This window comes from Gossypium raimondii, chromosome 4, assembly GCF_025698545.1.
Source record: "Gossypium raimondii isolate GPD5lz chromosome 4, ASM2569854v1, whole genome shotgun sequence".
Taxonomy (NCBI): domain Eukaryota; kingdom Viridiplantae; phylum Streptophyta; class Magnoliopsida; order Malvales; family Malvaceae; genus Gossypium; species Gossypium raimondii.
Window position 1 is genome coordinate 15,782,592 of NC_068568.1, and position 13,101 is coordinate 15,795,692.

General features: G+C 33.2%; 2 long non-coding RNA genes across 2 annotated transcripts; one reads left to right on the top strand and one right to left on the bottom strand.

The window, feature by feature from the left end:
* Positions 1–5,010: 5,010 nt before the first annotated feature.
* On the top strand, positions 5,011–6,135 carry LOC105768024 (uncharacterized). Its single transcript, XR_001125706.2, has 2 exons — positions 5,011–5,469; positions 5,735–6,135. It is a non-coding gene; the product is annotated as an uncharacterized LOC105768024 (long non-coding RNA).
* A 448-nt stretch (positions 6,136–6,583) lies between these two features.
* LOC105768025 (uncharacterized) lies at positions 6,584–7,973 on the bottom strand. Its single transcript, XR_001125707.2, has 2 exons — positions 7,717–7,973; positions 6,584–7,017 (listed from the first exon to the last, which is right to left on the bottom strand). It is a non-coding gene; the product is annotated as an uncharacterized LOC105768025 (long non-coding RNA).
* Positions 7,974–13,101: the final 5,128 nt, after the last annotated feature.

The window sequence follows — 13,101 nt, forward strand, 5'->3', positions numbered from 1 at the left end:
CAAGAGTTCAAGGAACTCATGCTCCAAGTTTCAGATGTGACCGAGAAAGAAGCGTTGCTTTTTAGAATGGATTGAAGTCGTGGGTCAGACAAAAGGTGTAACAAAGAGGTGTCTAAAAGCTGTCGAAAGTCATCACGATAGTAGAGTCCGTGGTCAAGCTTGATCTAGGGAAAGACAAGCTTGGGTCTTCCAAGTCCGAGGAAAGGGGTGTATGTGAAAAGGATTAAAAGGAAGATGTTGTTGATGTTAATGGCAATGACAACAGCAACAATGGTGGTAATGAGAAACCACGAGTTGGGAAGAAGAAACCCAGCAAGAAAAGGGACAAGTTGAAATGTTTTCTCTGCGACGGTCCACATATATTGAAGAAATGTCCAAAGAAATTCGCGCTTTCTAAGAAAGAAAAGTCGGTGGGTAAGGCTTTGGGACTTGGTTCAAGCCTAAAGGGTGTCGAAACCAAGGAGGCCGAAAGCGAGAAGAAGTCAGTGGAGTGCTTCTTATGTCATGGTCTGCATATATTACAGAAGTGTCTGAAGAAATTCGCATTTAAGAAGAAGCCGGTGGGTAAGGCCTTGGTACTTGGTTCAAGCGCAAGGGGTGTCGAAGCTAAGGAGGCCAAAAGTGAGAAAAGCCAGTGGAGTGCTTCTTATATCATGGTCCGCATAGGTTGCGGAGGTGTCCGAAGAAGTTTGTCATCGAATGAGACGATGAAGCAGACAATGAGCCCAAGAAGCTTGATTCAAGCAAGGGAAAAGCCGAAACCAAGAGGGCAAAGAGGAGCAAAAAGAAGCGAGTAAAGTGCTTCTTATGCTGTGGTCCGCATGAGTTTCGAAACTGTCCAAAGAAAGTTGTAGTCAAAGAAAAGGCAACGTCTGAGCTTGGTGAGTCTTCGGAGGGGCTTCCACCCAAGTTGCGATGAAAACAGTGAAGCTGGGACCAATGAGGCTCAATTTGAGTGAAGCGTTGGAGTTGGCCGAGTCATCGACAAGGCTTCCACCTGTGGGAGAGGTGGGTGGTGCATCAGACTTCAAGGGAAAAGAAATGATGCAAGTGGGACAGTTGACCAGAGTAAATACAATGAGTAGGACGGTTTGAGTTAAGAAGCGACGTAAGCCGAAGCAAAAATCTCGAAGGAAAGGAAAAGCTAAGGCGTCGAGAGGAGACTGAAGCGAATCAAGTGAGTGCCATTCGAAAGTCGCAACGAAGGTGTTGTGAGAATGGGTGGGGGAGAATGTCACGGGCCACATTTCAAAGCCCGTGACCATCGCACCAAATGCATCCGATGAAGGTCTATTGTGTAGATGAGGATCATTTGGCCCGCAAAAACTGGCCTAATTCGGTAAGTTGTTGGAGAAGCCTGTCATATTGAAGCTCGGTTGGCCCGATAACGGAGATATGACAACTTAGGCTATTTTGGTAACTAATCTTAGAAGATTGATAGAATCATATCTTGTAAAGATTAGATTAGATTTGATAAGACATATTGTGTAAATCCCTAAAATCAAGGGATATAGTTAATCTCATCCGTCAATGTAAATGTATCTTAACCGTCGGTTTTGGGGGAGCTCAACTATAAATAGAGAGCCTCCCCCTCATTTGTACTCACTCCATTCATTGTTTCATTATTCTTTGTGAATAAGAGAATATTGAGAGCATTTACTCAAACACTTTGTGTGCGCTCTTTCTGTTGTTCTTTATAAGCTTATTTTGGCATAAATCGTTTACACTCTACAAATTGGTGCCTTGGAGGAGTTCTTAAGAAATCCTCACTTGAGTAAAGGCTAACTTAGGCGAATTTTAACGGTCAACGTGATCAATGACGAAAATCGTTAATGGAGGATTTTAATTGTTTATTTTAATTAAAGATAGGAACTTAATTAGTGCGAATTTAATTAAGGGATGAATAACTCAAAACATAAACATGACAAATAACTCAAAAATTCAAATTTTTTAACATTCATCATCAAATTAAAAGATTTTGTAACTAGATAGTAAGGAAAAAGATACTAATAGCTGAGAAATTAACTATAACAAGTAGCTAGCGTATATTTTTTTTTTTCATAGTTAATTTCACGAGATAGGATCAACTGTCACATACATATTCTTCATATATCTGAAATTCTACTAAATGTAGATCTTTACAAGATAATGGAAAGTCATCATCATCATCCATTATACCTCAGCATAGAAGGTTAAATGGAAAGTCATCATAGTCCATTATGCATCACCAAGTTAGAGAGGATCATCCATTCATTTATTATTATTCTAAAGGCAAATGAGAGACATTCTTAGAGAGGATCATCCATTCATTTATTATTATTCTGAAGGCAAATGAGAGACATTCTTAGGTAGTATAACAACATGAAAAGCACCCAACATTGGAAGAGTTCCAGCCTTCTAATATCAGCCGATCATGCAGTAATTAATTTCTTGATAAATCAAAATCCTGAAAACAGTGTAATGTTTACTTTAAACCAGGAATACATATTATCTTATCCTTTGCAAACACTGATAGCAACATGTTAAGTAGCACAATTAATAACAGCAGTCTCATCCGAGATCGAGCATGACATGTATCTAAAAATATCCATATGCAGAAACTAATAAAACAAGGGTATGATTTCATCTTCAATCGCTTGGAGTGCATCCTCAAAAGGGGAGATGATCCAACTCAAACCCAAAATTTGTTTCCATCAGATCGGTCATGGCATTATTTCAATATGACAGATCATTTTATCAGCAATCTTCCTATAAGTTGATGTCTATTCAGACAAAGTGCAAAAGAAAATAATTACTTAAAAAGGGTTGAATGTGTTAATGGTTTGTAATCTTGGTAGGTAGTAATGTTTTACTGTTTAGAAATTTCTAATAAATTATAATTATTAATGAATAATTGTGTTGTAAAGATGTAACTCTTGCTCGTAAAATTGTCTTATAAAGACATAATTTTATTAAAGTTATTTTGTAAAACAACACAATCTTATGAAAGTGTATCTTATTAAAAGATATATCCCTATGAAAGAGTATCTTGTGGAAAGATATACATGTTGACACTATTTTTTGGATGAAAACGGGGTCGATTTGGGTTTTGAAAAATGAAACAGGAGTCGCCATCAATCATTTTTTATGAGGTGTGATTGGATCACCTCAAAAAGTGGTTGTTTTTAATAAACAGTTTGATTTTATTAAAACAACAAGTTTGGTCCACAAAATTCAGAAAAACGGGTTCGGGAGTCGGTTACACACGAGGAAGGATTAGCACCCTCGATACGCCCAAAATTGGTACCTAGTTGATTACTTAATGTCTTAATGTCAAAAATTGAAAACTTTAGAGAATTTTAAAAATACGATCCTTGTATTAAAACGTTGAAAATTTTCAGGAAAATGACATGTTTCATGTTATTCGAGAAAGAGAATCATATCCAGTAAGTTAGGACAGAATGTCTCGAATTCCCGATATGCGAATGAAAATGCTTGTTCAAAAGATATTTAACTATCTTGGATAAAAAAGGGATCACGACCAGTAAGTTAGGACACGGTCCATTTTAATTCCCGATATCGTTTAAAACTTGAGTTTGAAAAGATTCGTGTAATAAAGTTTAAAAGAATATTCAATTGTTTAAATCAAATGAAGAAATCGCAACCAATACGTTAGGGCACAATTTATCAAAATATTAAACATTGAATATTGCCTTAATTTATCTTAAAAAAATCTTCATCTCGAGAAATCAACTGTGTCACATCTAATACATTAGGACACAACGTATTGAATTCTCGATAATGAACTTTTTATTTTATTTTTGATTAAAAACATTCTCGATTATTTAGGTTCCACAAAGAAAATTGAAACCCAATACGTTAGGGCTCAATCTTCTCGAGTCTAAAATACGAGATTTTACTTTTTTTGAAAGTCAAAACTTATGCATTAAAATAAATTAATCAAACTTAAAATAGTAAAAATGAAACACAAGGTTAATTTGTGTACAATACAATATTGAATGCGATGGTAAAATAATACGAGTGATAATAACGAAAATAAAATAAAATAAAGAGACAAATTAATTGCATACAAAATAACTACGCATATAAACAAATAAAATTAAAACATCCATTAAGAATAAAATGTTGATGAAAATGTAAATAAAGAAATAAATAAAGAAATGAATAAGATTTAAAAAAGGTAAAAGATATGTATATGTATATGTATATGTATATGTATATAAAGTGTAAGACATAATAAGGAATATGCAAGTATGTATATATGAAAATTAAAAAATATATATAAAATATATAAGGTATGAAATGTAATATATATATTAAAAGGTATGTAAACATGTACAAAAGTTTTAAAATAATAATAAATGGATAAACGTATATTTATATATTGTAAAATACGTATATATATATTAAGAAAATATAGGCATGTACATATTTTATAATTATAAATAAATAAATAATGCATGTATATATATAGAGATTATAAAATATATATATATATATATGTACTCATATGTATATATTTTAAAATATATAGGTAAAATACATAAACATATAGATAATAAAGCACCAAATATAAAAATATACGTAATGTATAAATATGATTATAACAATGACAGTAATAATATAGACAAGCCAAATTAATAATGAATAAATAAATAGAATAAAACTAATGTAAGTTTGATCAAAATCGCGAATAAGTAATTAGATGAAATATTAAATAAAGTTTTTTTAATAAATAAATAAATAAAAACAATTAAACCTACTAGGGACTGAATTGAAAACGGACGCAAAATTTGGGGCTTAAATCGCAAACAAATAAAAGAGGATTGCCAGGGGATTGAAACGAAACGCGCTCAAAGCACGGGGACTTACTGGGAAATATTCCCCAGTCCCAAAACATGGCGTTTCAAGCGAGGACTGCATGTGGTCCAAGGACCAAATCGAAACAGAAGCAAAATTCACAGCCCAAAATCAGAAAAACCAAAAATGATCAGATCGCGCCATGCTGCAAAATCCGAGGGACCAAACGCGCAAAAAGCCCATTCACCGCAAACACGCGGATCCTGTGGACTGCTGGGTAGGGTCGCGGGTCAGAAGTCCAAAACGACGCCGTTTGGCCTCTGAACCCAACCCCCAAAATGGCGCCGTTTTCCCTTTATTATTTAAACCCAAAAAGTTCTTTTTTCTTCCATTTTCAGCCCCTTTTACCCAAAAAAACTGAAACTAAAAGCCCTAAGCCTCCATTTTCTCTCCTTTCCCCTCAACTTCTCCGATCGGAGGACCACGCCGCCACCAAGGTCGACGGGCAGTGGTGCAAGACTGGGTTTTAACCCCTTTTGCGGTGTCCTTGAGAGCCAAGTTCTCTCAACCCACGAGAAGCGAAACGAAAGGGAGACCGTCAACGCCTTTAGACCCAAATCGGGCAACGGAGGAGAGACCCACTGGCGGCGCGGTCATGGCCAAACTCCGGTGAGTTTCCCTTCCCCCTCTTTGCTTGTTATTTAGTAAATAGAAAAAAGGAAAATAAAATAGAAAAATAAAAAGATTCGAACAAAGAAAGTAAAAAAACTTCTCAAATCTGCTATTTTTTGTTTTTTATTTCCTATTCGTTAAAAAAAAGAAGATCTAGAAGCATCAGATCCAGGCTTTTATAGCCGATTTACACAACTTTAGTTTTCTATTTTTTGTTGTTTCTGATTTTTCTCTTGCTGTTGCGTGTTTGCTTGTTTTGCAGGTGGAGTAGACGCGGATGGAGTAGGTGGCGTGGTAGGGTGGCCGACATGACAGTGGGCAGGTGAGCGTCATGGCAGAGGTCTGAAGGCTGCGGCGTTAGGGTTTTAGAATAGCTGAAACCCTAGTTTGACCTTTGACATTTGGTCTTGGGTCTGTTGGGCTATCTTAGGCTTGTTGGGCTTCGGGTTATTGGGCCTTTTGTAATATATTTTCTTTTTGCCTGGGCAAAATTGGGCTGTACAATACATATTAGATGTTTATATAAAAGGACATTTCTATTAGTCATTTTTACTATTCTGTTTAGAGTGCTGAGAGATTTATTATATATTAGAGTCATGTAAAAGGCTTAAGAAGAATGTTCTATACGCTTGAAAGCTATCATATTTTACTTATTTTATTTTATTTTTTTATTGTTGCAATTTTTATTATTTATTTTTCTAACAGAATGAAAGTCTGAAATATTTCAATATTTGAACTTGAAGTGTTGATGCAAAATTAAATTGATGGTAAAATATCTTATTTAGGATAGAGCACACAGCGGATGATATGGAGAAAGTTGAAAGCTTGGTGCTTTCTCCCACGAAGACGGTGAATAAAAAAAGGTGGACAGGAGAGATCTCTTTCATGACCTTTCAGAGTACAAATATAGGGTATTTTGTGAGGTCTATTGTAATGATGCCTTACTACGTGTAAAGTGTTATAAAATATATTTATGTAATATGTACTGTTATATATATGTGTGTGTGCAAGATGTATGTACAAAACGTTTAAAAACATAGCATATACATATATACAAACCAAACATAGGATTACAAAGATGAAAGCAGATAAGCTAAAGAGTACCAATCAGTGAAGGAAAACAAATTATGCCTCGACTCAAAATTTGGTTTACTTTGTAATACATGAGTATAAGTACGATGGTACAAATATATTGAAAGAGTTTTAAAAATTGGAAATACCTGTGTATTTCCAACGCTCACCATGAACTCATATATCTTATTCATTATTTGCTTGTTTAATAGTACAATACATCAAAAGTTCATGGATGCCTAATATAAGTCTTGAGATTTGAATATACTGTTGGAATAAGGGAATCTGATGATCACCTGGAACAGCAATTAAAGTTGTAATGAACATTGGGGCAGTGAACAGCATGATTGACAACTGAACAGAAAGGACCACCAACTATAATTTGCAGTGCAAGGAATCGAATATCTTTACTATAAGCTGTCCATTCTATCCATCTCCCATCAAAATCGTACTCAATTGACAACAACATAAACCCTGAATTAACAAGTAAAAATAAAGGTTAAACCCTGAATTAACAAGCATATTTTGTACCCTGATTGGAATATGGAACGGAAAGGAATCGTTTCAATGTTTCGCCATAGCCATTCATTGCCAATGCAGCATCATCAAGATTCTCAGGCCCAAACTATACATATATATATATATACATACATACGACGTTGCATGTGAATCTTGATGATGCTACATTTGCAAACAACGACTGATCCTTCATTATTTCACAAGCAATATCTGCTAAAAAAGTTTTCTAGGGGATTAGAATCTAAAGGCACTTTGCAACAGGCAAAGTTGGGATGTATTTTAAACTAGTTTGCATGGAGTAGAACATAGTCTAGAAGAGAATTAAAATATACCCTAGGGAGAAAACCCTAATTCAATCAAACAAAAAAAAGACTAAAATTCAACCACAAAAACACTTCCTTCTACAGCAAATATATATATATGTAATACCAATTACAGTTGAAGAGTTTGAAGTGCTCAATGAGTGTTTCAGCATATAGATCTAACTGATCTACCCTACAAACCTGAAAATCTATATGGAGATTACCAATAAAAAGAAAAAAAAACCGAACAGATCACTGGCCATTGAGAAGAAGAAACAGCAAAGCAAGGGAATAAATTAAACCAAGAATATATAAAATCAAGCAACTAGTATTCTTGTTTGGATTACGAAACTGAGTATTTGCAAGATGGAAACTGTGGCTCAATAGCTTCTTTTGTGTCCATGTGAAAAGGAGAGAGAAAATAAGGTTAGGGTGTGAAGTAAAGCTAACCTATAAAGGAATGAAATATTGTACTGGTCAACTTGTTGATCCGTTACTATTTTTGCGTCTTCCATTAATATATTAAAAATTAATATCATATAAATTTCTTAGTTAAAGAATGTACGACTTCCCCACTTGAAGAGAAGTTGTCAGTTGCTTCCAGTGGAGTTCAACAGTCTTTTCTCAGCCCGTTTCAGGAGGAATTCAATCAATATCATTATTATTTAAATTATATTAAACTATTAGTGATAACTCAATTTACAAATATAGGGTATTTTGTGAGGTCTATTGTAATGATGCCTTACTACGTGTAAAGTGTTATAAAATATATTTATGTAATATGTACTGTTATATATATGTGTGTGTGCAAGATGTATGTACAAAACGTTTAAAAACATAGCATATACATATATACAAACCAAACATAGGATTACAAAGATGAAAGCAGATAAGCTAAAGAGTACCAATCAGTGAAGGAAAACAAATTATGCCTCGACTCAAAATTTGGTTTACTTTGTAATACATGAGTATAAGTACGATGGTACAAATATATTGAAAGAGTTTTAAAATTGGAAATACCTGTGTATTTCCAACGCTCACCATGAACTCATATATCTTATTCATTATTTGCTTGTTTAATAGTACAATACATCAAAAGTTCATGGATGCCTAATATAAGTCTTGAGATTTGAATATACTGTTGGAATAAGGGAATCTGATGATCACCTGGAACAGCAATTAAAGTTGTAATGAACATTGGGGCAGTGAACAGCATGATTGACAACTGAACAGAAAGGACCACCAACTATAATTTGCAGTGCAAGGAATCGAATATCTTTACTATAAGCTGTCCATTCTATCCATCTCCCATCAAAATCGTACTCAATTGACAACAACATAAACCCTGAATTAACAAGTAAAAATAAAGGTTAAACCCTGAATTAACAAGCATATTTTGTACCCTGATTGGAATATGGAACGGAAAGGAATCGTTTCAATGTTTCGCCATAGCCATTCATTGCCAATGCAGCATCATCAAGATTCTCAGGCCCAAACTATACATATATATATATATACATACATACGACGTTGCATGTGAATCTTGATGATGCTACATTTGCAAACAACGACTGATCCTTCATTATTTCACAAGCAATATCTGCTAAAAAAGTTTTCTAGGGGATTAGAATCTAAAGGCACTTTGCAACAGGCAAAGTTGGGATGTATTTTAAACTAGTTTGCATGGAGTAGAACATAGTCTAGAAGAGAATTAAAATATACCCTAGGGAGAAAACCCTAATTCAATCAAACAAAAAAAAGACTAAAATTCAACCACAAAAACACTTCCTTCTACAGCAAATATATATATATGTAATACCAATTACAGTTGAAGAGTTTGAAGTGCTCAATGAGTGTTTCAGCATATAGATCTAACTGATCTACCCTACAAACCTGAAAATCTATATGGAGATTACCAATAAAAAGGAAAAAAAACCGAACAGATCACTGGCCATTGAGAAGAAGAAACAGCAAAGCAAGGGAATAAATTAAACCAAGAATATATAAAATCAAGCAACTAGTATTCTTGTTTGGATTACGAAACTGAGTATTTGCAAGATGGAAACTGTGGCTCAATAGCTTCTTTGTGTCCATGTGAAAAGGAGAGAGAAAATAAGGTTAGGTGTGAAGTAAAGCTAACCTATAAAGGAATGAAATATTGTACTGGTCAACTTGTTGATCCGTTACTATTTTGCGTCTTCCATTAATATATTAAAAATTAATATCATATAAATTTCTTAGTTAAAGAATGTACGACTTCCCCACTTGAAGAGAAGTTGTCAGTTGCTTCCAGTGGAGTTCAACAGTCTTTTCTCAGCCCGTTTCAGGAGGAATTCAATCAATATCATTATTATTTAAATTATATTAAACTATTAGTGATAACTCAATTTTAAAACTCTAGAATAGTAATAAATTATTTGAAAGTTTTTACTTAAATAATAGGATTGTTAAATTTTCTTTTTAATATGGTTATCAAGTTTTAAGTGACGATTCAATGATCGCTATGGTGTATCAAGACTTATCAATGAGTAGAAGAGCATAACTTAGATCCAAATCCACTTGACAACTAGGATCGAGGTCGGAAAAGAAATCTATCTGGATTTTAACTCGTAAATTTGTAAACCGAATTGTAAAGAAGAAAGAGAATGAGAGCTTTTATTTTGTGCAAGCGATGGAAAGAAATCATACAACACCGAGCAACTCAATGACTTACTTAAAAACTTTTTGAGTTAAATAATCAAAATATAAACTTACTAATTATTTGCGATTTTGAGTGAAGTTTACCCTTTTATATATATATAACAAATTTGTTTATATTTAATATTTTTTATTAACTCAAAATTTTATATTTTATTCGAAAACATTAATAATATCCCGTTTAAATAAATTAAAGAAGCCTTTAACTAATTCTAAAGTATTCAGTTTTTTATTTTTCAAATTATAAAGTAAAGTAAAAAGTAAATGAAGGAGGAGTATAGTATATAGTACAGGGAGGCCTGAGGTGTCTAACAGTAGGCAGCAGCTAGGGCCAACATGAAATGGCAAGTGAAGTGTTATCATTTTCAAAAATGGGAAAAGGTGGGTCTCATTGCTTTTAAATAATTGATGATTAAAGATCCGGCAATCTTCCATGTTGTACTATATCTACTCTTTCATTTCCCCACATTTGGTCGCAATGTCGATGCCATTGGGTTAAAACTCTCTGTTTATTTATTTAGCTTCTTTTTTTCTTTACACTACATCATTTTATCAATAAATGTCCATTTCTAACTTTATTTATGGAAATAAGCTATTTTTTTATTATTTATCGAAATGGCCCGAAAAATACAAAATGCATCCACATAGGAGCGTTTTAGGGAGAAATTTCAGCAAATCATGTCCTTGAAGGAGCGATTTTGCCATATCAGCACAAAACGTGCTGACATGGATGCGCTTTGCTGACGTGGCAACATCGCTCCTTAGGGACACGTTTTAGCTATTGTTTTTCTAGGGTTAGGGCTATGTTTATGTTTAGTGCCTAGGGTTTGTGAGTTTAGGGCTTTAGGGTTGTAGTGTTAGCATTTTGCTAAATTAATTTAGGGTTTTATTTATTTAGGGCTTAAAATTTTTAAAAATAAATCAGGGTTTAGTGTTTTTTTAAAAAATTAATTAAATTAGGTTTTAGGAGTTTTAAATTAATTAATTAAATTAAGGTTTAGAGTTTTTAAGAAAATTAATTAAATTAGGGTTTAGTTTTTTAAAAATAAATTTGTGTTTAGGTTAAGTGTTTAGAAAAATTATATTGACAAGAGGGATTTTATTTTTTATAGTAGTTTTAGAAAAATTAATTTTGAGGAGACGATTCTGAAAAGATAATGTCAAAAATGCTTCAAGTAAGATGCACTATCAGCAAAATTACTACAAAAGTTCCCACGTGGACACTCTTTTTCTACAATAGTTCTGAAAAATAATTTTGAGAATACGGTTCGAAAAATAGTTGCAAAAACGCTTCAAGCGGATGCACTGTTAGCAAAATTACTGAAAAAAAACTCTCACGTGGACGCTCTTTTGCTACAATAGTTCTTGAAAAATAATTTTGAGAAGACGGTTCTAAAAAATAGTGTCAAAAACACTTCAAGCAGGTTGCATTGTCAGCAAAATTACCGAAAAAGCTCCCACATGGACTTTTTTTTTCTACAATAGTTCTGTTTGGCCTTAGGTTATAAATGAGTCAAATTTCATTCTCATGTAAACCAAGAATATATAAAATCAAGCAACTAGTATTCTTGTTTGGATTACGAAACTGAGTATTTGCAAGATGGAAACTGTGGCTCAATAGCTTCTTTGTGTCCATGTGAAAAGGAGAGAGAAAATAAGGTTAGGTGTGAAGTAAAGCTAACCTATAAAGGAATGAAATATTGTACTGGTCAACTTGTTGATCCGTTACTATTTTGCGTCTTCCATTAATATATTAAAAATTAATATCATATAAATTTCTTAGTTAAAGAATGTACGACTTCCCCACTTGAAGAGAAGTTGTCAGTTGCTTCCAGTGGAGTTCAACAGTCTTTTCTCAGCCCGTTTCAGGAGGAATTCAATCAATATCATTATTATTTAAATTATATTAAACTATTAGTGATAACTCAATTTTAAAACTCTAGAATAGTAATAAATTATTTGAAAGTTTTTACTTAAATAATAGGATTGTTAAATTTTCTTTTTAATATGGTTATCAAGTTTTAAGTGACGATTCAATGATCGCTATGGTGTATCAGTACTTATCAATGAGTAGAAGAGCATAACTTAGATCCAAATCCACTTGACAACTAGGATCAGAGGTCGGAAAAGAAATCTATCTGGATTTTAACTCAGAAATTTGTAAACTGAATTGTAAAGAAGAAAGAGAATGAGAGCTTTTATTTTGTGCAAGCGATGGAAACAGAAATCATACAACACCGAGCAACTCAATGACTTACTTAAAAACTTTTTTGAGTTAAATAATCAAAATATAAACTTACTAATTATTTGCGATTTTGAGTGAAGTTTACCCTTTTATATATATATAACAAATTTGTTTATATTTAATATTTTTTATTAACTCAAAATTTTATATTTTATTCGAAAACATTAATAATATCCCGTTTAAATAAATTAAAGAAGCCTTTAACTAATTCTAAAGTATTCAGTTTTTTATTTTTCAAATTATAAAGTAAAGTAAAAAGTAAATGAAGGAGGAGTATAGTATATAGTACAGGGAGGCCTGAGGTGTCTAACAGTAGGCAGCAGCTAGGGCCAACATGAAATGGCAAGTGAAGTGTTATCATTTTCAAAAATGGGAAAAGGTGGGTCTCATTGCTTTTAAATAATTGATGATTAAAGATCCGGCAATCTTCCATGTTGTACTATATCTACTCTTTCATTTCCCCACATTTGGTCGCAATGTCGATGCCATTGGGTTAAAACTCTCTGTTTATTTATTTAGCTTCTTTTTTTTTTCTTTACACTACATCATTTTATCAATAAATGTCCATTTCTAACTTTATTTATGGAAATAAGCTATTTTTTTATTATTTATCGAAATGGCCCGAAAAATACAAAATGCATCCACATAGGAGCGTTTTAGGGAGAAATTTCAGCAAATCATGTCCTTGAAGGAGCGATTTTGCCATATCAAGACAAAACGTCTTGACATGGATGCGCTTTGCTGACGTGGCAACATCGCTCCTTAGGGACACGTTTTAGCTATTGTTTTTCTAGG